General features: G+C 42.3%; 1 protein-coding gene and 1 long non-coding RNA gene across 2 annotated transcripts in view; one reads left to right on the top strand and one right to left on the bottom strand.

Annotated features, from left to right (window-relative positions):
* LOC123826234 overlaps positions 1-8382 on the top strand; it is a 133132-nt gene extending 124750 nt beyond the window's left edge. The window contains exon 4 of the long non-coding RNA XR_006787020.1: positions 6546-8382. This is a non-coding gene — a long non-coding RNA (uncharacterized LOC123826234). The remainder of the gene's footprint in view (positions 1-6545) is intronic.
* COLEC12 (collectin subfamily member 12) overlaps positions 1-23536 on the bottom strand; it is a 206216-nt gene that overhangs the window by 83734 nt on the left and 98946 nt on the right. The window lies entirely within an intron of this gene.

Below are 23536 nucleotides of genomic sequence, written 5' to 3'. Positions count from 1 at the left end.
ACAATCATACCAGTCCTGGTCAAGTATATCTAATAAATTATACAAATATGTGATCTTTGTTATTTACATTTGGTGAAAATTACACTCTCACTTAGATGCTATTTGGCAAATACCATAAACCTTTTGAGACCAAAACCAAACTAAATGAGACACACACATACACCAGCCTTTGGACCTAGGTTTGTGCTTTGCATAACAGCTACAATTGCTACAGTAAGGGCCTTAATCTCGAAAGATACCCAGCCGACAACTGTCCCTGTATAATGTGAGGGCTCTTTATACACCCAGCTTTAACCTAGAGTTCACAGAAACACACATGCTGTCAGGTCAGGACACTCTACTTAGCAACCTAGCCCTAATTCCAGGTCAGTTTTAGCTGAGCCATGGGACTGCACCACTAGTCCGGGATGCCCAATTTCCTCCCATGATTGAACATGTTTGGAAAAGTTTCTTTTCTTTGTTATATAACCCAAAGTTCAAACTCCTTTGTTCTTGAGGTCTCTGCCAATGAATAGAAGCTCAAGTTCATTGCCTGCTGTCCAATACTTTTAAGAGTCCCGTTGTAAGAAATTATATTCATGGATGATTGCCTAAAAGATATGAAAAACTTCTATTCCTCTAGATACCCTAAATTGTATCTGCACATCAAGCCAAACAATCAAAAAGCAGCAGGCTTGGCTGAATTGCTCTGGCCCCATGTAGAGCTGCTTTTACTGAATTACACCTTGGCAGTATGCCACTGGCTTTCATTGAGGGACATTACAAGAAACAGTCCTATAAAAATTGCTAGTGTAGGGATATTGTTGATATCTCCACTGTTTCCCCACATTGAGCCTTTGATGAGAATCAATGGAGAAATTTGCCTTGGCTCTTAGTTCCAGCAGAAGCCTGCTTCTCCTGAACAACTTGTCTTTTTCACATGGGCACAGTAAAGTTTACATTTCTTTTTTCACTTTGGCATCTAGGAAGCTCAGAGTCAAATTTTTGTCCCACTTCTTTCAAAATATGTTTATTTTTTTTAGAGAGGGGAAAGGGAGGGAGAAAAAGAGGGAGAGAAACATCGATGTGTGATGTCTTCTGGACACACCTGGACCAGGGATCGAACCCGAAACTTAAGCATGTGCCTTGACTGGGAATCAAACCCACAAACTTTTGGTTTCCAGGATGATGCCCAACCAACTTAGTCATGTTGGCCAGGGCTTTGACTCACTTCTAAGAACTAACTGTACATAAACTATATGTGAACAACTAAACTGTTCGTGGTCTTACATTATTTTTCATTCCTTGTATTTCCTATACTTTATTTTTTTCTATATTTATTGTGCATTGTAAACTCCCTGAATCGTTTTTGGGAAAAAGTGTATATTTAAGCTTATCTTCTCTGTATAAGGCTCTTCCAGATCCCAATCTTCCTTCTAGCCTTGTCTTTTGGCAGTTTCTACCATGAATCTGTGATCCAATCACACTGACCCTCATTGCACCTTGACTCAACCATGCAGTTTCATGTTGTTCTGAATTAGCTTGTGCAAGACCCTCTGCATGGAGCATCCTTTACCTGTCTCTTAGCCAGGTGAAATCCTGGCAGAGCTATTAGTTCCTTTCTCTGTTTCTATGTTGCTTTTCATCCATATCACCAGTGTAGCACAGGCATTCTAATAGACCACGTACACATCTGTGTCCTTAGCTAGATCAAAAACACCTTAAAGGCAATGCCAGTTGCATTTATCTTTGTATCTCTAGTGTCTAACAACAGCTGCAAATACATATACAATAATCAAGAAATGTCTGTAAAAATTTTTTTCAGTCTCTGAAACAGATTATTTTATTATTTTAATATATTTTATTGATTATGCTATTACAATTGTCCCATTTTTTCTCCCCTTTATTCCCTTCTGTCCTGCACTGCCCCCCCTCTTAGTTCATGTCCATGGGTCATACATATAAGTTCTTTGGCTTCTATATTTCCTATACTATTCTTAACCTCCCCTGTCTATTTGGTACCTACTACTTATGCATCTTATTCCCTGTACCTTTTCCTCTCTTTTCCCTCCTGTCCCTCCCCACTGATATTTCTCCAGGTGATCTCCAATTCTGTGATTCTGTTCCTGTTCTAGTTTGTTTGCTTAGATTGTTTTTTTTTTTAGGTTCATTTGTTGATAGTTGTGAGTTTGTTGTCATTTTACTCTTCAGTTTATCTTCTATTTCTTAGATAAGTACCTTTAACATTTCATAGTAAGAGCTTAGTGATGATGAACTCCTTTAACTTGACCTTATCTGGGAAGCACTTTATCTGCCCTTCCATTCTTAATGATAGCTTTGCTGGATAGAATAATCTTGGATGTAGATCCTTGCCTTTCATGACTTTGAATACTTCTTTTCAGTTCCTTTTTGCCTGCAAAGTTTCTTTTGAGAAATCAGTTGCTGGTCTTATGGGAACTTTTTTGTAGGTAACTGTCCCCTTTTCTCCTGCTGCTTTTAAGATTCTCTCCTTCTCTTTGATGTTGGGTAGTGTAGTAATGATGTGTCTTGGTGTGTTTCTTCTTGGGTCCAACTTCTTTGAGACTCTCTGAGCACCCTGGATTTGCGCTTCTAGTTTCTTCACCAGATTGGGAAAGTTTTTCTTCATTATTTGTTCAACTAAGTTTTCAATTTCTTGGTCTTCCTCTTCTCCTTCTGGCACCCCTGTGATTTGGATGTCAGAACATTTAAATTTATCCCGGGGGTTCCTCAACCTCTCCCCATTTTTTTGAAGTCTTATTTCTTCATGCTGTTCTGGTTGAATGTTTCTTTCTTCCTTCTGCTCTAAACCATTGATTTGAGTCCTGGTTTCCTTCCTTTCACTGTTGGTTCCCTGTATATTTTGCTTTATTTCACTCTGCATAGCCTTCACCTTTTCCCCTATTTTGTGACCATACTCAATTATTTCTGTGAGCATCCTGATTACCAGGATGGAAACTCTGTTTGGAACTCTGCATCTGATAGGTTGGCTATCTCTTCACCACTTAGTTCTATTTTGGGAGCTTTGATCTGTTTTTTCATTTGGGCCATATTTTTGTCTTGGCATGCCTGTTACATTGTATGGGGCGGAGGCTTAGGTATTTTCCAGGGCTCAGCAACCCAAGTTGCTGTGTTGTGGTGCTGTATGTGGGGGAGGGGTCTGAAAGGGAACAATGCCACTTGCTCAGCTCTCAGACAGCTTTCAGTCACTTCTCCCACCATCCACCAGCAAATTGGGCCATTCTGGTGCTGATTCTTGGGTGGATGGGTTTGTGTATGTTCTAGGACCCTGTGTGTCTCTCCAATGAACTCTCCTGTGAGGCTGGGAGTTTGTCCTGCTGAGGCCAACACCCACATATTTTTACAGCCAGAGGTTTTGAGGCTTTCTTCCCGGCACTGAACCCTGTGTTAGGCTGTTTATCTTGGTCCCCAGTTGTTCCTCCTGGTTTATCCTCATGCAAATTTGGGACCCCTGGTCCTCCAGCCACCCCCTTGCCACACATCTTTTTTGCCCCAGCTGCCTGTCTCTGCCCCTCCAACTGGTCTGAATGAATGTTTCTTCTTTAAATCTTTGGTTGTGGGACTTCCATATAGTTCGATTTTCTGGCAGTTCTGGTTATTGTTTTTAAATTTGTTGTTTTCCTTCTTTTGGTTGTGTGAGGAGGCAAAGTGTATTTACCTATGCCTCCATCTTGATCGGACAAATGTCTGTAAAATTAATGAGTCAATGAATACTTGTGTTCCAGCTCTAGTACAAAGGACTCTTGGGATGCTTATTACCAAGGTTGACAAGAAAATGCATTTTAATATTTGCAAAGGCTTTCTATGCAAAATATTGCATAGAAATATGTCCAGTGGTTGCTGAAGGCACATGTGCAGATGATGGTATCTTCCAGCATTTAGAATACTGGGCCACACCAGTCCTTCCTCAGAGCAGACCCAAATCTTCAGACATCCTTCCTTTCCACACAACATTTGCCTGCCCTATGGCATTTTGTACATGGTCAGTTCCAGCTGTTTGCCATTGATGAGACTAATACCAGAAGAGCAATCAAATGAAGCCAGAAACATAAAAAGGTGCACCTGATTCAGTTTTGTGATTCCACACGATAGAGGAGAGGGATCCAGAAAGTGGAGGGTGGGAGGCAATCTGGTGTCTTGGGCGCATGGAGAGTGTAAACGTGCATATGGATGCTGAGGAATGTTAATACCAGAAACCATTATTCAATCAATTTCACAAACACTGTGGTAGAAATGATGCTGCCACAGCCTCCCTTGTTCTTCCACTGCCAGAACAGTGTGTTTCTCATTTGGCCAAACATCCAAAATATCCATTAGATCAGGGGTGTCAAACTCATTTTCACTGGGGGCCACATCAGCCTCGTGGTTGCCTTCAAAGGGCCAAATGTAATTTCAACTCCTTTTTTTCTTTGCATGTTTAAAATATTTTATTGATTATGCTATTACAGTTGTCCCATTTTCCCCCTTCTCTCCCCTCCACCCTGTACACCCTCTCCCACCCACTTCCCCCCTTTTAGTTCATGTCCATGTGTCATAAGTTCTTTAGCTTCTACATTTCTCATACTATTCTTACCCTCCCCCTGTCTATTTTCTACCTACCATTTATGCTACTTATTCTCTGTGCCTTTGCCCCCTCTCTCCTCCTCCCACTCCGCTGTTGCTAACCCTCCATGTGATCTCCATTTCTGTGGTTCTGTTCCTGTTCTAGTTGTTTGCTTAGTTTGCTTTTGTTTTTGTTTTAGGTGTGGTTGTTAATAACTGTGAATTTGCTCACTTTACTGTTCATATTTTTATCTTCTTTTTCTTAGATAAGTCCCTTTAACATTTCATATAATACGGGCTTGGTGGTGATGAACTCCTTTAACTTGACCTTATCTGAGAAGCACTGTATCTGCCCTTCCATTCTGAATGAAAGCTTTGCTGGATAGAGCAATCTTGGATGGAGGTCCTTGCCTTTCATGACTTGGAATACTTTTTTCCATCCCCTTCTTGCCTGTAAGGTCTCTTTTGAGAAATCAGCTGACAGTCTGATGGGAACTCCTGTGTGGGTAACTGTCTCCTTATCTTTTGCTGCTTCTAGGATTCTCTCCTTCATTTTTACCTTGGCTAATGTAATTATGATGTCCCTTGGTGTGTTTCTTCTTGTGTCCAACTTCTTTGCGACTCTCTGAGCTTCCTGGACTTCCTGGAAGTCTATTTCCTTTGCCAGAATGGGGAAGTTCTCCTTTATTATTTGTTCAAATATGTTTTCAATCTGTTGCTTTTCCTCTTCCCCTTCTGATACCCCTATAATTCAGATGTTGGAATGTTTAAAGATGTCCTGGAGGTTCCTAAGCTTCTCCTCATTTTTTTAAATTCTTATTTCTCCATTCTTTCCTGTTTAGTTGTTTCTTTCTTCCTTCTGATCCACTCTATTGTTTTGAGTTCCAGTTTCCTTTCCATCACTATTGGTTCCCTGTGCATTTTCCTTCATTTCTTTTATGGTAACCTGCATTTGTTCATCTAATTTACAACGAAAATCAACCAATTCTGTGAGCTTCCTGATCACCAGTGTTTTGAACTGTGCATCTGATAGGTTAGCTATCTCTTGGTCACTCAAAAGGATGAGTTCTGGGGCACTGATTTGTTCTTCTGTTTGAGCCACCTCTCTCTCTCTCTCTCTTTTTTGTGGTCTGGTCGCTCCTGTTACAGTGAGGGGTGGAGCCTTAGGTGTTTACCAGGGCTGGGCACCCCAGTCGCTAGATTGTGACATTGTATGTGAGGGTGGGGTCGAGAGGGAACAATGGTGGTAGCTCCGTTCTCTGTGGGACCTCAGTCCCCTCTCTGGGATCCTGGGTTGCACGCTCTGCCCTGCTCCACAATCACTGCTTCACTGGGTCTGCCAGCTGCCGCTTGCGTACTCAGGGTCCACTCGCTGCGATCTTGCGCACCCCAGATGCCTTACGTGCTCCTAGTTGGCTTCTGTGCCCAGTTCTCCCTGTTCTCCGCACCACGATCTGCGCCTGGCTGCTCATCTCCGCGCCTCCTACCAGTCTGGATGAACAGGTCTATTTCAACTTCTTGGATGTCTGACTTCCATTCAGATAAATTTTCTATCAGTTCTGGGTGTTATTCTGCCTCTAAATTGTTGTTGTTCCAGTCTTGGTTGTGCGTGGAGGTACAGTGCATCCACCTATGCCTCCATCTTGGCCAGAAGTCATAATTTCAACTCCTTAACAGTTAAGGAGTACTTACATTTATCCAATCCTAAAATTATCTTGGCCTTTTGAAGGCAACCTCAAGGCTGATGTGGCCCCTGGTGAAAATGAGTTTGAAACCCCTGTGAATAGATGATGAAACAGAACACAAAAGTAGCATCGCAGTGTTTACAGTGGAATTTTACACCAAAGCATATTATAAGGACACTTTAATGTTCAATAGGTAAGCAATAACTTGCTATGTTGAAGGTTTTCTATTTTTTTTCTCTTGCTTTGGTGTTTCCTTGAAACCTTACAGTAAAACTAATGGGGCTATTGTTGTTTCAACAGGAAGATCATTGAATCCAACACCTCCATTTTACAAATGGACAAGCTGAGGCCCTGTGATACTCTGACTTGCCCAAGGCTATTCAATGAGTTGGCAGCAGAATGACTACTTGACTCCCAGCCCTCTGTTCTTCCCAGGAGACCAAGCCAGCTGCTTCTGCACAGTCATCAAATCCAAACTAAGAACAAACAACCAAAAGCTTCTGGGAGAATAAGCTAATCCACTTGTTTCCACATCAATGCCAACCTAATAAAATGACAACAAAAACACCTTATTGAAGAGCTACCAGACTCGGTTAAAGGTTTGAGCCAGTGGTTAATGGGTACAAGGACTGAGAGCAAAGAGATGTTGTATCTTCAAGCTTGGCATCTGGGATTGGTTCAGCAAACACTCTCAGAGAGCCTAGCATCTGTTGACCCAATTGCTAGAAAAATGAGATGAGGTGGATAAAAGCCAAGGGTGGAAGAATGTAGCAGAAATCTAGGACTCAGACTTCCTGTTCTGCTGAAGAACATGTTATGTATGTCACTTGGCAACTGGGACATGAAGTGCAGCCACAAAAAGACACTCAGTGTTTCTAAGTTGAGTTGGGAGGGCACACAGCCCTATGAAGAGTTCACAATTCAGTTGGGAGTGTCACATGAACACAAGAATGTTGGTGCCTTATAGTTTCAATTCCGGCACAACATCGATTTTTTAGGGGGGCAAGTGTATCCATAATCTCCGAGCACGTACAGCATAAGAGGAAGGCTCATAAGAGCATGTACCAACTTAACCACAGAAAGAGCACTAGACGTATTTCAGTTTCTGATTGCCTTTTTTAAACAATAAAAACATGGATAATAATCCTTCCCAGAAAAATGTGAGGTTAAAAGTTTAATCTGAGTTCACAGCACACACATTCCAAGGGGGCACTGTACTTGGGGAAATTACTCACCTAGAGTTTATATAAGTTCTGAGGCGATTAGAGTCAGCCGACAAATTGGAGCCAGAACACGTTTACATTTAAGGCTTAAAAATGTAGATTCCTCTTACAGAAAGAAGGAAGGGGAGGGGGAATCACCCACCATCCAATGTTTCTTGTTAAGAGACCAGACCCCATTAAGTGTCAGTCCATCATCTAAGAGCGTGTGGAAGATGCCAGTACACAATCCCCCTGTCTGTCCCTCTTGAAAAGCACACGTCACATCTGCTTGCTATCAGCATTTATCTCGCAGCGTGCGTCTGACTCATTTGGAAAACTCAAAGCACATGTTTATTCCCGCTGAGGAACCAGCCATTACCATGCAATTTACAGGCCCTCTGCAGCCCAGAGCACACCACGATGGAGAGGACTACCAAATGCCAAGGAGCTGGTCTGGGCCCTCGGCGCTGCTTGGTTTGATTACTTTGCTACCAACTTTGTAAAGGGAAATGACACCCGCTTCAGCCTCCAGCGAGCTCTCTTGTCACTTCCCAGCCTGAGTCACAACTAACGCTTCTCCTTTTTAGCCAGTCAGGGTGGGTAAAAACCCCAAAGCCAGTGTGTTTGGGAAGGAGTGACAGCAGGTAATGAATGAGAAACACACAGCTTGTTAATTTCTGGAAACAAACGGCACTTGTGCAACAACTCAAGAAGTCTTGGTCAGTGGTCACAAAACAAAATCGATGTGCTCTTTCTTTTTTTAAATCCCTGCAGTCTCTGGGATGGATCTTGGTGATTGCAACACATTTTTCACATTGGGCTTCTATCACCTAATCTGATTTCAAGCGGTTTCTCTAACAACAATGAAACTGAATGCACATGAATCTACTCTACCTGGTCCTACACAAAGCCACACTCCCAGCTGCAAAGTAAAAATTTACCAGACTCAGCGTATTGTCTGTTGGATCTTTTTTTTTTTCCTGCTTTTGGCTTTATTCTGCCAAAATTTACAACAGGCCATGGCCATGGCAGGTCAACATAGGTGCCTTTGCGTGAGTTAGTAAGAGATGTTCCCTCCAGGAAGATCAGCCCTTCAGGGAGCCTTTCTATAGAGAAGAACCTGCATACCTGAGTGCTGCAGTCCTGGAAAGAGCTCACAGGCCTTCCTTTCCAGAAATCCTGAAAACAATGGATACTCTAAAGTTTGTTAACTTTAGTGAGAAAAGGCCACACAAGGATGATTAAATACAAGAAGCTCAACGTTTACATCAAAACCTGCACACATCTCTCTCTGTGTTCTCTGAATGCTGAACCACACCGAGGGCTAGATGGAGAGGCTGGCATGGGTTAGTTATACCCAGCAGGCCTCTATCTGGCCAGATGACCCTATAATACTCAGATTGCTCTACAACCAGCTCCTAGATAAAACGTGTTCCTTCGGTGAATTTCTGTCCACTTTTCTTGGGTACTCCGAGTTCTGCATATCTCTGAAAAGACAGGGAGACTTCCTGTCCTCCTCCTGGTTTGTACAATATGTCCTCTAAGTTCTCCACATCATTGGCCTCTGTCACCCCTTAAACTGTGTGTCGACTGGCCTGGCCTTGGAGGCCTCCCCTACCTCTGAATGTGCCACCAACCTGTGACCACCAAACTTTGTCTGTCCATCAACCTTAGTAGATGCCATTTCCTAGAGCAGTGAGTCCCAAGAACTTGAACATTTATCCCCCTACCATTTCCTTATTTTATTTATTCTTTGTTAACATATATATTACCTACACAGGATACTATCATTACTTAGTAGTTCAAGGCACAAAATATAGGGTGAGATTTATCATAGCAAGTTTACATGTAAATTTTCATCCCTATTTCCCAGTGACATTTTAATAATTTTTAAGGGTTTTGGGTGGGGGGGCCAACTCTTTAGCAAATAAAATTAGATTGTCACTATTTCTACTTTGTAACATTGTAACCTTGTAATGTGGTCAACAAACATTTTGTGTAGAAGTTGTGAAAGTGCTACCTCTTCCATTTTTTTGGTTTGGTTTTCTTGTGGGCTGTATTGTTAGGGTGCTATCTTTAATCCATGGTTCCTGTATGGGAGTCTTTTTAAGCCACATGTCCCTTTTGTGAAGGTTAAAACTAGATAACACAACTAGTAAATCCACTTAACCAGTATAAGAAACCAGCCACAGAATACTCTCTGTGTTTGAATTTGAGAACCTGAAACAAAAGACTGAAGCCCAACCTATGCATTCACTTGGGGTTAATACCAGGTTACCCAGCCGGGAAAAAAGTACAGAGGGTTTTGGGCCAGCAAAAATGGTGGTTTCCCAGGTGATTCCACATCTACATCATTTCTGGTTTATAACACTTTCTAACAAGAAAATTTAAGTTATAGATACTGAATATGTCCAAATGTCTCCAAAGGGAAGCAGGTAAGGTATATGACCTAACTTTTTAGGGAAAAAGAAAAACCAGAGCCTGTCCTCACACTTCTTTCCTCCACAGGCATGTCAGGAAAGCATGGGAAAGGGATATGTCATCCCTGCCAGTAGCTCACATTGCCACTTACTCAGCAATATCTACAGTCTTAATACCTTCAGTAGGTTGATTTTGCCCCACCATTCTGTTTGGGGAAAACCGAGCTGCTACATACATTTTCAATCTCAAGGGTCACAATTGCTAGTTTTATAGGAATGTTGCTACTTTATCCAAGACAAGCAACCACTGTCAAGATGAAAGGAACAAGCAGCAAATTTCCCTTTCCACCCACTTCTACGGTAAAAACACATCAGCAGATTTCTCCAATGTTGCTAGTGAGGACTTTTGTTGATGCTTGAAAACAACCAGCCCTTCTGACCCAGGTCTCTCTGTGCGTGAGCCTCTCTTCGAGGGCAGAAGCAGCTCTGCACATTCAGTTGCCCTGAGATTGGGAAGAGGGTCTGAGGAAAAGGTGGGTAGCTGACTGGGGGGTAGCCCATTGTAGGAAAATACCACAGATGGGAAAAAAGATTCAAACTGTAGAAGAGTTAGAGGAGCTACTTCACCAGGAATTAGTAGTAAGTTAGTGTATACACTGAACTATCTGACTCAGTGGCATCCATAATGAAGTTCAAAGTCAATAATTATATTTAAACATGAAGAAAACTGACACTGAAGCCAGCCGAAGGTATGGATTGAGACATATGAACTCTCCAGGCTTTCCTGGGGAGGAATATGTGAGCCAACAGCTTTGGCTTCAAGTGCTGCCTCTTTTTGCACTATTTGGAGGTGTTTATATAATGATTCTAAGTGTCCGTGGACTTAAATAATACAAGAAAAAAAGAAGGAATTAGAAGTCAGTCTATGTGTAGTATGCAGACCTAAATCCTAACCTAAACATATCCAAATTCCTCTGATCTTGTTACCAATTTAAGACAAGAGAATGGGTCCAAATTATGCCAAGCATTTCAGCATTTCAGGGCCACCCTGGCCCACCAGGCTACTTTATCAGCTCAAGGCACTGTTTACAAAAAGCAAAAACAACCAAACAAACCAACCAAAAAATAACAAAAAAACCCCAAACCTGAAATGCCATCCCAGAAAATGCACAATGGAGCCTGAGGTTGAAAACATTTTCTACTTGGAAGCTTCTGGTCTCAGGCCAAGCAGCTATTTCATGGACTGAACTTCAGATAATTGGGGACCACCAGCACTAGAGATCTGGTGTGTGGGGCAGGGAAGTGGCCAGGACAGTGACTCACTGAAAACAGCACTTCTCTTCACTCCTCGATGGGCAGCTCTGTGTCCCTGCATGGGCTGCTTCTGTGAGCTGCAGTCCCTTCTTGTCAGACCACCCCAAGGGCAGGCTATGCTCCATCATCCCATGTAATGTCTTTCACTAATTTACTCATCCATTTAGCAAATATTTATTGAACTCCTCCTAAGAGTCAGGTCCTGGGGATACACACATGAATTGAACACACATGGCCTTTACCTTCATTTGAAGCTTTCTTTAAGTCTCTCGGCAGGTAGTTTGCTTGAGTTTTAATTCTGGTTAAAATGCAGATGCCATGGAGCAGACCTGAACTTTGGGCTGTTAGCAGTTGTGAGTTAAGTAGAGATTTTTAACTTCAGGCTGATGCTGAGTGCTTGCAAGGATCTGGTCCCCACTCCAGACCACGGTCGATGTGTGGTGAGGAGCATGGTGGAGCACTTGGGAAATCAATTTCCATCTGTTTCACAGTTTGCTTGGGACCAGCCCAACCTATAACAGACCCCATCCTTGGCTCAAACCTTAGACGGCCCTTGTTAAAGGGTGACTGTAGGGGTAACTGGAGAGGCTCTATTTATTCTGTGTCTATGGAAATTCCCTAGGCACAGCTTTAGCAAGGACTTCCAGCTTTCTGTTAGTATAAACAGCTCACACTTTTCCTCTCCATCTATGTCCCCAGTGCAGGTCTGTTGGTAGTGCTAGTGATAAATGGAACTGCAAAAAGACAGTGGCCAGTGGATATCTAGCTGATGGAAAAGGCCCAGAGAAGTTCTAATCTGGAAAATCTCTCAGTACTACATAAAACAGCACTGGTGTCCTTTAAAAGTGGAGCAAATTTTAGTTTAAATTATGCCAATTGTGTGTTCAACACTTTATAGGGTAAATAGATCCTTTTTGTCTGTCATAAGTTCATGCACTTGGAATGACCAGTAATGTATACTTAAACATGTAATAAAACTTAAGGGAAAAGAGGGTCCAGGGAGTGCAGAGGAAGTGAGCTATTACTTCTCCGGCATGGAAAGGCCATTGTATTTCATGTATGATTTGACCATGCTTCAGGAAAGTAATTTTGGCTTTAAATGACACATTTCCTTTCTTCTTTATTGGGCTTCCTGAAGGGTTATTTCACCCCAGGTACTTTCTAACACTGAGTAGTATTTCAGCTGTATCGTGCAAACCCAGAGATCTTGCAGAGGTCTCTGTAATACTTGGTATGTCACTAATTGTCAACAACTGGCAGGCTGTGGTTCTGGAGTCTTGAGATGCATACTTGAATCTGTGATGGATGTTTATAAATGTTGGAATGTGTCTTCAATCATGGCAGAAATGCCTGAGCACATGGCTGCCGGTTGTGCAATGTGAGACACGACTGACTAAGATGGGCACTTGTGCTATTATTTATTATTGTTCTGGTAACATTTACTATTTTGGAGGGTTTGTTGTTCTGTTTTAAGAAATAACAAGTTAGTACTTTTTTTTTAAAGAAGTAGCTCGAACTTTCTTTCCCTTAGTTTTAGAGCAAGGCAGCATCTGTGAACATATGGTTGGAGCTTCCTGAAAAAGAAATTTTCCTTCCTTATTTTGTTAAGATGCATTCTTTATCCCTAGTGAAATCAAGACTAGATTAGTTCACGGAATTTTGTTTCCTTGGGACTTATCTACATAAGAACATCAATCTCATTAAAACCTCTGCAGGCCTAACGGAATGCAACTGCCTTGCATGTGAATGTCTTCTGATCATGGCCTAACAATCTTCACCTAGGAACTGCATATACTTTTCCAATAGTATTGGCATTCCGCTTGCTTTAACTTTCTTAGTATTTAGGTGTCCAAAATTAGTTATTTGTGAGTGACATCAAATATTTTTATTTGCAGAACAGTGCCACAGATCTGTAACCGTTCCTTTTGGCTGGTCTTTCAAATAATCCCTCTGTAAAATCTCCAGCAACTCTGTCACTCAAAGCAAAGCAGTTACCTTGGCTTCCTTACAGGGATTCAACCCTAATTCCAAGGGAAACAGACCAAGTTTATAAAAAGCCAAATGGTCCTTGGCTCCTTAGTTGCTCATGAAAGTACAATTATTATCAACAAAAAAGATACTTTCTAGTTGTCACTAAGAACTTGTCCTCAGTGTTCTGTGATTGTCTTGGACTGAAAATCTCTGTGTGTATAGGCAGGACCGCTGCCAGCACTGGTCTGAGATTCACAACGCATCCTCTTGGCATCTCAATATTCTTGTTTATGAAGTTGGTCTATCATATCCCTTACAGATACTCAACCAAGCCCAGCAGGTCCTCAAATAAGGTCATTTTGTTATTACGTTGATGAGAAAAAAACATCAATTCCTGGCCAGGCCCACTGTCTGTATGGAGTTTACATGTTCTCCCCATGTTTTCGTGGGTTTTCTCTAGGTACTCCAGTTTCTTCCTTCATCCCAAAGATGTGCACATAACATTAACTGGTATGCCTATATTGTCTCAGTCGGAGTGAGTGTGGCTGTCAGTGAGTGGCCCTGTGAAGTAATGGTGCCTGTCTAGGATGGGTTCCTTCTTGTATCCTAAGCTGCCAGGATAGGGTCCTACCACCTGTGACTCTAAAGTGGAATAAGCTGGTTGGAAAATAATGAGCTTACTTGCTTTTATTAATCTTTTAAAAATGTATATGTAGATCACATTTCAATTGTTAATATTAGAAGAGTTTGGGGTCTTTATTTAGAATTTTGGTAATGTTTTTGTGACCAGAAATATGCTATAGTTACTAAACTCTTGTTTCTATGAATTAGCCTATGGTAAAATTGGTTTCCTTATACATCATTTTGCTTAAAGCCATAGTTTCCAAGAACTTATTGATGATGTTAAGTAAGGACTTATAGTACCTCAAGGGAATATGCTCAAACACTTGCTTATATATAATCTTAGGGATGTAGCAGTGGCCACATTGTGTCACATGAGATTTCACAGCAGGTGTCAAGCCCTATTTCTTTAGGGTCCAGGGACAGACAGGAAGGCTGAAAACCAGCTGTGCTATAGGGTAACCTGAAATTCAGAGGATCTGAGATGGCCTGCAGGGGACATGCAGCTTTAGGGGAGTTAACAGGTGGCTCTGACAAAGACTTCCATTCTAAGACATTAGAAAGATCTATGTACTGGAAGGCACAATTAAAGTACTCTGAGTCAAACTGCAGCATTACCATGGTTGATGGTTTCCTCACCTGTACAGTGAGTGTTTCGGTATATTCAACAACCTTCAGAACCCCTTTTGGTTCTCATTTGTGTGATTCTGTAATTCAATTCCACTCAGAATCATACCCTAGCAGACCATAATAGAGCCAAACTGAAATGTAACAGTATGAAAGAGCGTACTTATGGCAGTTCACTGTGGCCAGATGACACAAAGGCTAACCAGAAGTGAGGTGAGGAGGTGATTTCCCTCATCTCCTCTACTGCAGTTAAGAAATCTAGCAGAGATCTAGAAGATGCAGAATTCTGGCCTTGTGAAATGTTCAACTTCAACATAATAAAGGGCCTTAGCAGTAGTTGAATCAGGGCTATGTCTATGGCAGTGAAAATTGGCGCCTTATTATCAGGTGTATGTTTGTGAACCTCTCAGTGGGTCAGCCATGTGCACAGAAGCAGTAAGCACATAAATTGGGCAGAAATTGATTAAGCTGCCATGGCCTGAGTTAGCAACTTGGTAGATGGATTGTCTAAAGTGTTTTTTACAGGACATGTCTGATGGTGTCCCTGTTCCTGACACTGAGCCATCTATGTTCACTTCTCCTTCAAAAGGGGTTTTTGACTTTCCATTTTAGCACTCATGAGAGTGCTAATCCTACTGAGAGGACTTTTAAGTATTTGGTTCTTAAGGACTGGGCTTTAATAAACAAGGACTAAGAGCTCTGCATGACCAGTTTATGAAAGACCCTGAACAAGAAGTGTAAACCAGACCAAGGGGCACAAGATGTGATAGAAAGGACTCTGACTGGACCAGAGCTACACTAGCTAAGGGCACCACGTCTTTAGGAAGACAGAATTGGCAACTAATAGCTGAACCTACTTTATATTCATTATGGTTTGCCACCCTGCTTCCATACACAGAATACAGATAGCACTGGGTATTCAAACACTATCATAACACACTTATATGCATAAGAGAACAGTGTTTTGTTGGTAGTATTTGTGTCACTAGCAGTAACAATTTACCATGCAATCTTCTGGAGAGATGGCTTTGACTGAAAACACAACAATCTAATTCCTTTTGGAAATTTCAACTAAAAAAAATAGACTTCCAGTCAAGACCATGGTATAGGCAGACAGGTCTCACCTCTTTGCACAACCACATCAAAATTACAACTAACTTTCGACCAAGGTGGAAGCATAGGTAGATATACCTCGCTTCCTCACACAACCAAAAGAAGGATAACAACCAATTTAAAAACAAAAAACAAGTAGAACTGCCAGAAAGTCAAACTGTATGGAAGCCCAACAACCAAGGAGTTAAAGAAAAACCATTCATCCAGACTGGGAGGAGGGGCAGGGATGGGCAGCCAGGGTGGAGAGGATGCATGGTGAGGCGGTAGCTGGTGGACTGAGTAGCCAAGGTGGCAGTGGACTGAACAGCCCCACATTCATATGAGGATAAACCAGGATGAACAACTGGGGACCAAGACAGACAGCACAACACAGGGTTCCAGTGCTGGGAAGACCCTCAAAACATCTGGCTATAAAAAACCTGTGGGATTGCGGCAGTGGGAGAAACTGTCAGTCTCACAGGACAGTCCATTGGAGGGACCCATGGGTCCTAAAACATACACAAGCCCATCCACCTAGGAGACAACACCAGGGCAACACCTGGTAGGGAGCAATTCACTTGTGGAAAGCACGGGAAGTGAGTGACAGTGGGACTAGAGCTGAGAAAGCAGAATTGTTCCCTCTCTGACCCCTCGCCCACATACAGCACCATAATGCAGTGAAGTGGGTTGTCACATCCTGGTGAATACCAAAGGCTCTGCCCTGTACAATGTAACAGGTGCACCAAGACAAAGAAATATGACCCAAATGAAAGAACAGATCAAAACTCCAGAAAAAGTGGAACTGGAAGGCATTATGCTAAGTGCAATAAGCCAGGCAGTGGGGGACAAATACCATATGATTTCACCTTTAACTGGAACATAATCAACAAAAGAAAAAAGCAAGCAAAATATAACCAGAGACATAGAAATTAAGAACAACTTGACAGTAACCAGGGGACAGTGGAAGGGAATAATGAGGGGAAGGGTTTTCAGGAACTACTATGAGGGACACATGGACAAAACCGGGGGAGGCAGAGGATGGAAGCGAGGGTGGGTTTGGCTGGGGTAGCGGGGGAGTGGTTGGGGAAAATGCAGACAACTGTAATTGAACAACAATAAAAAATTATTTTTAAAAGAACCCTCCAGAAAAATAACTGAGCGAGGAGGATACAGATAGTCTATCAGATGCAGTTTAAACACTCATAATCAGGATGCTCACAGAAATTATTTTGAGTACAACCACAAAATAAAGGAATAAATGAAGGCTACACAAAGTGAAATTAAGAAAAATATACAAGGAACCAATAGTGAAGGGGAGGAAATGCAGACTCAAATCAATGATTTGGAACAAAAGAAAGAAATAAACATTCAACCAAAACAGAATAAAGAAACAAGAATTCAAAAAAAAAAAAATGAGGAAAGGCTGAGGAACCTCTGGGACTACTTTAAAGATTCCAACATTCAAATCATAGGGGTGCCAGAAGGAGAAGAAGAAGACCAAGAAATTGAAAAATTAGTTGAAAAAATAATGAAGGAAAACTTCCCTAAACTGGTGAAGGAAACAGACATACAAGTCCAGGAAGCTCATAGAGTCCCAAACAAGTTGGACCCAAAGAGGAACACATCAAGACACATCATAATTAAATAGACAAAGATTAAAGATAAGGAGAGAACCTTAAAAGCAGTCAGAGAAAAGGAGAAAGTTACCTACAAAGGAGTTTCCACAAGACTGTCAGCTGATTTCTTAAAAGAAACCTTGCAGGCAAGAAGAGGGACTGGCCAGAAGTATTCACAGTCATGAAAGGCAAGGACCTACAACCAAGATTATTCTATCCAGCAAAGCTATCATTTAGAATGGAAGGGCAGACCAGGTACTTCCCAGATAAGGTCAAGTTAAAGGAGTTCATCATCACCAAGCCCTTATTATATGAAATGTTATAGGGACTTATTTAAGAAAAAGATCAAAACTATGAACAGTAAAATGACAACATACAACTATCAACAACTGAACCTTAAAAAAACTGAAAACAAAAACAAACTAAGCAAACAACTAAAACAGGAACAGAGTCACAAAATGGAAATCACACGGTTGGTTATCAGTGGGGAGAGGGAATGGGGAGGGAATGGGGGAAGCAGTACAGGAAATAAGAAGCATAATTGATAGGTACAAAATAGACAAGGGGAATGTGTTGTGACCATTCAAGGCCTGACAGGTTCACAATGTTTGGGTAGACAGAAGAATATTTAGGGAGTCGTTGGGATGTCTGACATGCATTTATTCATAGGCAGGCGAGCCATGCATGCTGCAAGCTGCGTGTCCCCCTATATGTCTCTGCATGGCACACTGCATGTCACCTGTCCCCTTGCGTAGCACCTGTTGTGGCACCCATGGGGAACTCCTACCCTCCTACCCCCTAAATACTAGAAAGAAACAAACCTGGAAGGGTGCCAACAGATCTTATGTAACAGAGCTTCATACTACACATGGGAGTCCATTTAAGGCTATGGGAACCATTTATCGGACCCAGTCTCAAGGCTATGAGAACACTACTTATCAGGCCCATTCTCAAGGTGATTGGAAACAGCTTTTCTTAGTTACCCAGACAGCTGGGTGAGGAAGCCAGACTGACTCCATTTACCCTACAGGGAGGTTAACAATAGTACAGGAAATGGAATAGCCAGAGAACTTATATGTATGTCCCACAGACATGAACTAAGGGAAGTGAATGCTGGAGGTAATGCGGGTACTGGGCAGAGGGGGATAAAAAGGATAAAAAATGGGATGACTGTAATAGCATAATCAAGAAAATATACTTAAAAATTACAACTAAAATATAGAACAACCATCACTCAGAACCAACAGAAATCAAGTTGAATGGAAGTCTGACCATTATGGAATTAAAGAAATCAAATCCATTCAGACTGGTAGGAGGGGGGCAGACGCAGAACAGGTGGGTCTTACACCATGTGTGGTAGGAAAAATTAGGGAGGGATATCTTGGTAGTGAGGAGTCCCAGTCCCACACCAGGTCCCCCAACCCAGGGTTCCAGTGCCAGGAAAATAAGTCCCCACAACTTTTGGCTGCAAAAGTTAGCAGGAATTGAGTCGACTGGAGAAACTTCTGGAGCCCAGCCAAGCTGCTTTTCCATGTGAATAGCTGGTCTTGGCTCATGCTTCACAACTTCCTAAATCCTGTCAAACAAGCAACAGCTGTCCTCAGTGAGTATCAGCCAGCCTAGAGTCATAGCTTGGCTTTGCCTGGGAATCTCTAAGCCCAGCACAAGTAGCAGCCATCTCAGATTGCTTTATAGTTCAGGTGGGGTGGCCCCAGACAAAGCATAGGTGAGGGCTGACCTTGGCCTGCACCACCAAAGAAATCCAGGGCCAACACATCCAGTGAACAGATACAGACCATGTCAGAGCACCACCACCCTGCCCCTGCACAGCTGATCTTCCATGGAGGTTAGAGGATAGTGGTAAAAGGTCACAGCCAATCCTTGTACCTGAATGACCTGGAACTCGCCCCCCCCCACCCCCATTTACCTACCAGCAGTAGCCAAGGCTCAACTAAAAGAGAGGACAGTACTCAGCCCACACACACAAAGTGCACACATTGAGTATCCAGCTTGGGTGACAGGTGAGGTAGCGCCATTGGCTCCTACAGGACACCTACTACATTAGTCCATGCTACCAAGACACAGAGTCAAAGCAGCTCTACCTCATACATTGAAACAAACACAGGGAGTCTGCCAAAATAAGGAGACAAAGAAACATGGCCCAAATGAAAGAACAAATCAAAACTCCAGAAAAAAATCTCAACAAAATGGAGATAAGAAATTTATCAGATGCAGAGTTCAAAATACTGGTTATAAGGATGCTCAACAAACTTAGTGAGGATCTTAACAGCATAAAAAAGATCCAATCAGAAATGAAGGATTCACTAATTGAAATAAAGAATTACTTACAGGGAAACAACAGTGGAGTGCATGAAGCCCAGAATCAAATCAATGATTTGGAACATAGGAAAGCAAAAAACAACCAATCAGAACAACAAGAAGAAAAACAATCCAAAAAAATGAGGATAGAATAAGCACCCTCTGGGACAACTTCAAGAGGCCCAATCTTTGCATCATAGGGCTGTCAGAAGCAGAAGAGAAAGAGTGAGACATTGGAAATCTATTTGAAAAAATAATGAAAGAAAACTTCCTTAATTTGGTGAAGGAAATAGACATGCAAGTCCAGGAAGCACAGAGAGTCCCAAACAACATGGATGCAAAAAGGCCCACTCCAAGACACATCACAATTAAAATGGCAAAGATTAAAGGTAAAGAGAGAATCTTAAAAGAAGCAAGAGAAGTTAGTTACCTACAGTGGAGTTCTCATAAGTTTGTCAGCTGATTTCTCAAAAGAAGCTTTGCAGACTAGTAGGGATTGGCAAGAATTATTCAAAGTCATGAAAAGCAGGGACCTACAGCCAATGTTCCTCTACCCAGCAAAGATATCATTTAGAATCGAAGGGCAGATAAAGAGCTTCCCAGATAAGAAAAAAACTAAATTCATCATCACCAAACAATTATTACATGAAATGTTAAAGGGACTTATTTGAGAAAAGCAAGAAGATCCAAACTCTGAACAATAAAATGGCACAAACACATATTGGCACAAACACATATCAACAAGTGAATCTAAAACACAAAGTAAGCAAACAAGAAAAACAGAGACAGAATCATGGATACATAGCGTTTTGATGGCTGCCAGTTGGGAGGGGGGATGTGGTGGAATGGGTAAAGAGGTGAAGGGATTAAGAAGTACAAATAGGTAGTTACAGAATAGCCAGGGGGATGTAAAATTCAGTATAGGAAATGGAGTAGCCAAAGAACTTATACGCATGACCTATGGACATGAACAATGGTAGAGGACTGTCTGAGGAAGTGGGGAGGTGGTGCTGGGTGGACAGGGGCAAAGGATGAAAAATCAGGACAACTGTAATAGCATAATCAATAAAATATAATTTTAAAAAATGGAGTAGGACTATTACAGTTGTATTGTCATTAGCTAACCAAAGTGGGGAGCTAAGAAAACTACCCAGTTTGAGCAACAGTAAGAGAAAAGCCACCCTTTCGAATCCAAAATATCTACCCTGATCTCCACACCCAATTTCATCAGGTCAGTGGGCAGCCTTCTGAACCACCTGAAGCCAAGTGAACATGGAACCGGGTGTCTTCCATTTTGTTCTCACATACCTAAGGTACTAAGAGGGGTATGTGTGTATAGAAGAGGTTTTCTTTTGTTTCTGGAAGTGGAAGAACTTCAAGATCCAACCCAGAGAATCATTCTTCTTTTTCCAAATGTATTCCTGGTTTTTGTTTGTTTGTTTGTTTGTTTGCTTGTTTGTTTGTTTATGGTAAAATGAGAATAGTAAAACCATCTGAAAATTAAGCATGAAATGAAAATTCTGATAGTTTCATCTTCACATCTGGTAACACCAACATACCAGGGTAATATAGTAATGAAAACACTGGTAGATGAACTTTGGTGATTTCTTTTGATCCCACAAAATCTGTCTATTCTCTTGAACTGGAATAAGTCCTATGGCTTTGTTTATTTATTGGCAATTGTATTTCAAAGTTAGAAAAATGTAGCAAAAATGATAAAACAGAAACATCATTCCTTTGCCTGCTATTTACAAGACACTAAAATGAATTAAAATTTACCCTAACAATACTTAATCCCAAAATGCCATTTCAAACGTTTAAAGATACCATCAGTGTGATAGAAATTTATGTGGAACTGGCTTACAGTGTTGTAAACCAAAGCTTTTTTGACCAAGTCATGAACTTATGTTACCAAATAAAACAAAATATTCAAAAGACAGGATAGAGTCACATATTGAAATGTAAGGATGGAGCTATATAAATTGAATGAAAAATTAGCGAACTCGAATAGACTTTTCAACCAGGCTGATCCATTCATGGCCATATGGCCAGTGGCCAATACAAATGATTCACAGATATGCAACAATGGGACCTTCTAGTTTATCTTCCCATCTTCCTCTCACCCCACCCCATCCCATTCTGGCTGCCTCAGCTAGGCTTCTGACCTTTTGGCTTTGCACTATTCTGCGGCTCCCTGCTGACCATTTGGACTGGAATGGGACACCAGCCTGCTAGCCCTTAGTGCTCTCTAGGACTTGCTTGCACCTCTGGTTCATCTTTCTCTTGTTTTTTGAGTAATCACCTCCTTGTTGGGAACCGCCCTGACTGGTATCAGAGGCTGAAACCCCCACCTAGCTAAGGCTAAGGGAACGCCCTTGGAACTGTAAGCCAGCAAGGAGACAAAAGCTTATCTTCCTGGCAGGAATGCTGCTTCTGCTGCTTTATTCATAACTGTACCCCCAAAAAGCTTGGTCGGTTAGCCAAAGACGGGTAAGATTCCCCACGGGGGGACGACCTAAGCCAGGCACGATCACTTTGGGAGGCCCCCCCAAAAAGAAGGACCTGGGGGGCTGCAGCAAAAGGGGGGTGATGGACCCTCGCTCCTCGGCTCTGACATAGCCTGAGTTCTCAGCGTCTGGGAGAAAATCTCCTTATCTCTTGGTTACCTAGTTCCCTTGCTCCACCTAAGCCTGAAACAATGACAGGGTGGTACAGCTCGGTACTGAGAAGTGCGGATTTCCCGGGGTGATCAGACCTAAGAAAGAACATGTAAATTACTGCGAAACCTTCTTTGTTTAGAATGCTCTCAGTTGAATGAGAAGGGTCTTAGGAGGAAGTTAGTTTGTTCCTCAGTCTTACAGCTCTTTGACCCCCAACTCAATAGACCGGCAGAGTTCTTTGTTTTCTATAGTTCCTTACTTCCCCTAATGAGTACTGTACTTTACCTGAATTATAATGCAAAATGAACCCAATAAAAGCAGGTATGGACGGTAAATCAGCGCGCTCCCCACTAGGGGGGGTGGCCATTTCGTCCCTACTTCCCCACAGAAACTAGCTTGTCTCTGTGCATGTGTTGTTTTTTCTCGCGTGTGTTTCGGCGAGCCATCCACAGCGTTCTGTGGTCACTGCTGGCCGGTGACCCACGTGCAACACCTCCTCACTTGGTTCTGGGCTCCAGACCCTAAGTTTGGCTTTGGCCATGTGACCAGGACCCTGAGCAGACTGACCCCAGACCAACATGAGAGATGACTGGAAATGCGAGTTAACAATGGGCACCGAATTTTAAGGAGCCTTTACTCCCCAGGCTGCTCTTCCTATGACAGGACCACTTCAGTGAAGGCTGTGGCTTGGTTGCAATGTACTGTGTTCCTTGATCTCACAGCTGCTTCTGCTGGATGGGCAAAGGTATAAAGGCCAAGAGTCAGGCCTGAGCTGGCTGAGGGAAGCAAAGGGGCAGGAATGTGAGCTTCCTGTGGTGAACCACATCTGCCCTGCATTAATGCTGAGGTGGAATCTGAGAGAGATGTCCATCCAAACCCCCTTTCAAAGGAGCTCTCTTTGTGATGTCCCTAGGGACATAAAATATGAAAAACCTCAGAGACAGAAACAGTGTTTAGAAGTCTTAATTTAAAAGGGAGTATATTAGTTAGAGTTCCCCAGAGAAACAGAACCAATAGGATATATAGGAACTGGCTCACATGATTTTGGAGTCTGAGAAGTCCCAAGATCTGCAGTCAGCAAACTGGAGACCCAGAAGAGCCAACAGTTTAGTTTTAGTCCAAGACAGCAGGCTTGAGATCCAAGGAGAGCCAATGTTTCAGTTGAGTCTGAAGGCAGGAAAAGATCAATGTTCCAGCTAAAACAACCAGGCAGGAGCCGAAGGGCCTTACTCGAGGGAGGGCCAGCTTTTGTTCTATTCAGGTCTTCAATGAATTCTCGAGGCCCACCCACATCAGGGCGGGCAATGTGCTTTATGAAGTCAACTGATTTAATTGTTTATCTCATCCAGAAATACCCACACAAACACACCCAGAATAACGTTTGACCAAAAGTCTGGGTACCCCACGGCCCAGTCAAGTTGACACGTAAAATTAAGCGTCATAGGGAAT

The sequence above is a fragment of the Phyllostomus hastatus genome, unplaced genomic scaffold (genome assembly GCF_019186645.2).
Source record: "Phyllostomus hastatus isolate PE091 unplaced genomic scaffold, TTU_PhHast_1.1 phas_contig_80, whole genome shotgun sequence".
NCBI classification, from domain to species: Eukaryota; Metazoa; Chordata; class Mammalia; order Chiroptera; family Phyllostomidae; genus Phyllostomus; species Phyllostomus hastatus.
The sequence above is the reverse complement of the archived record's forward strand: the minus strand, read 5'-3'. Positions and strand labels throughout refer to the sequence as shown.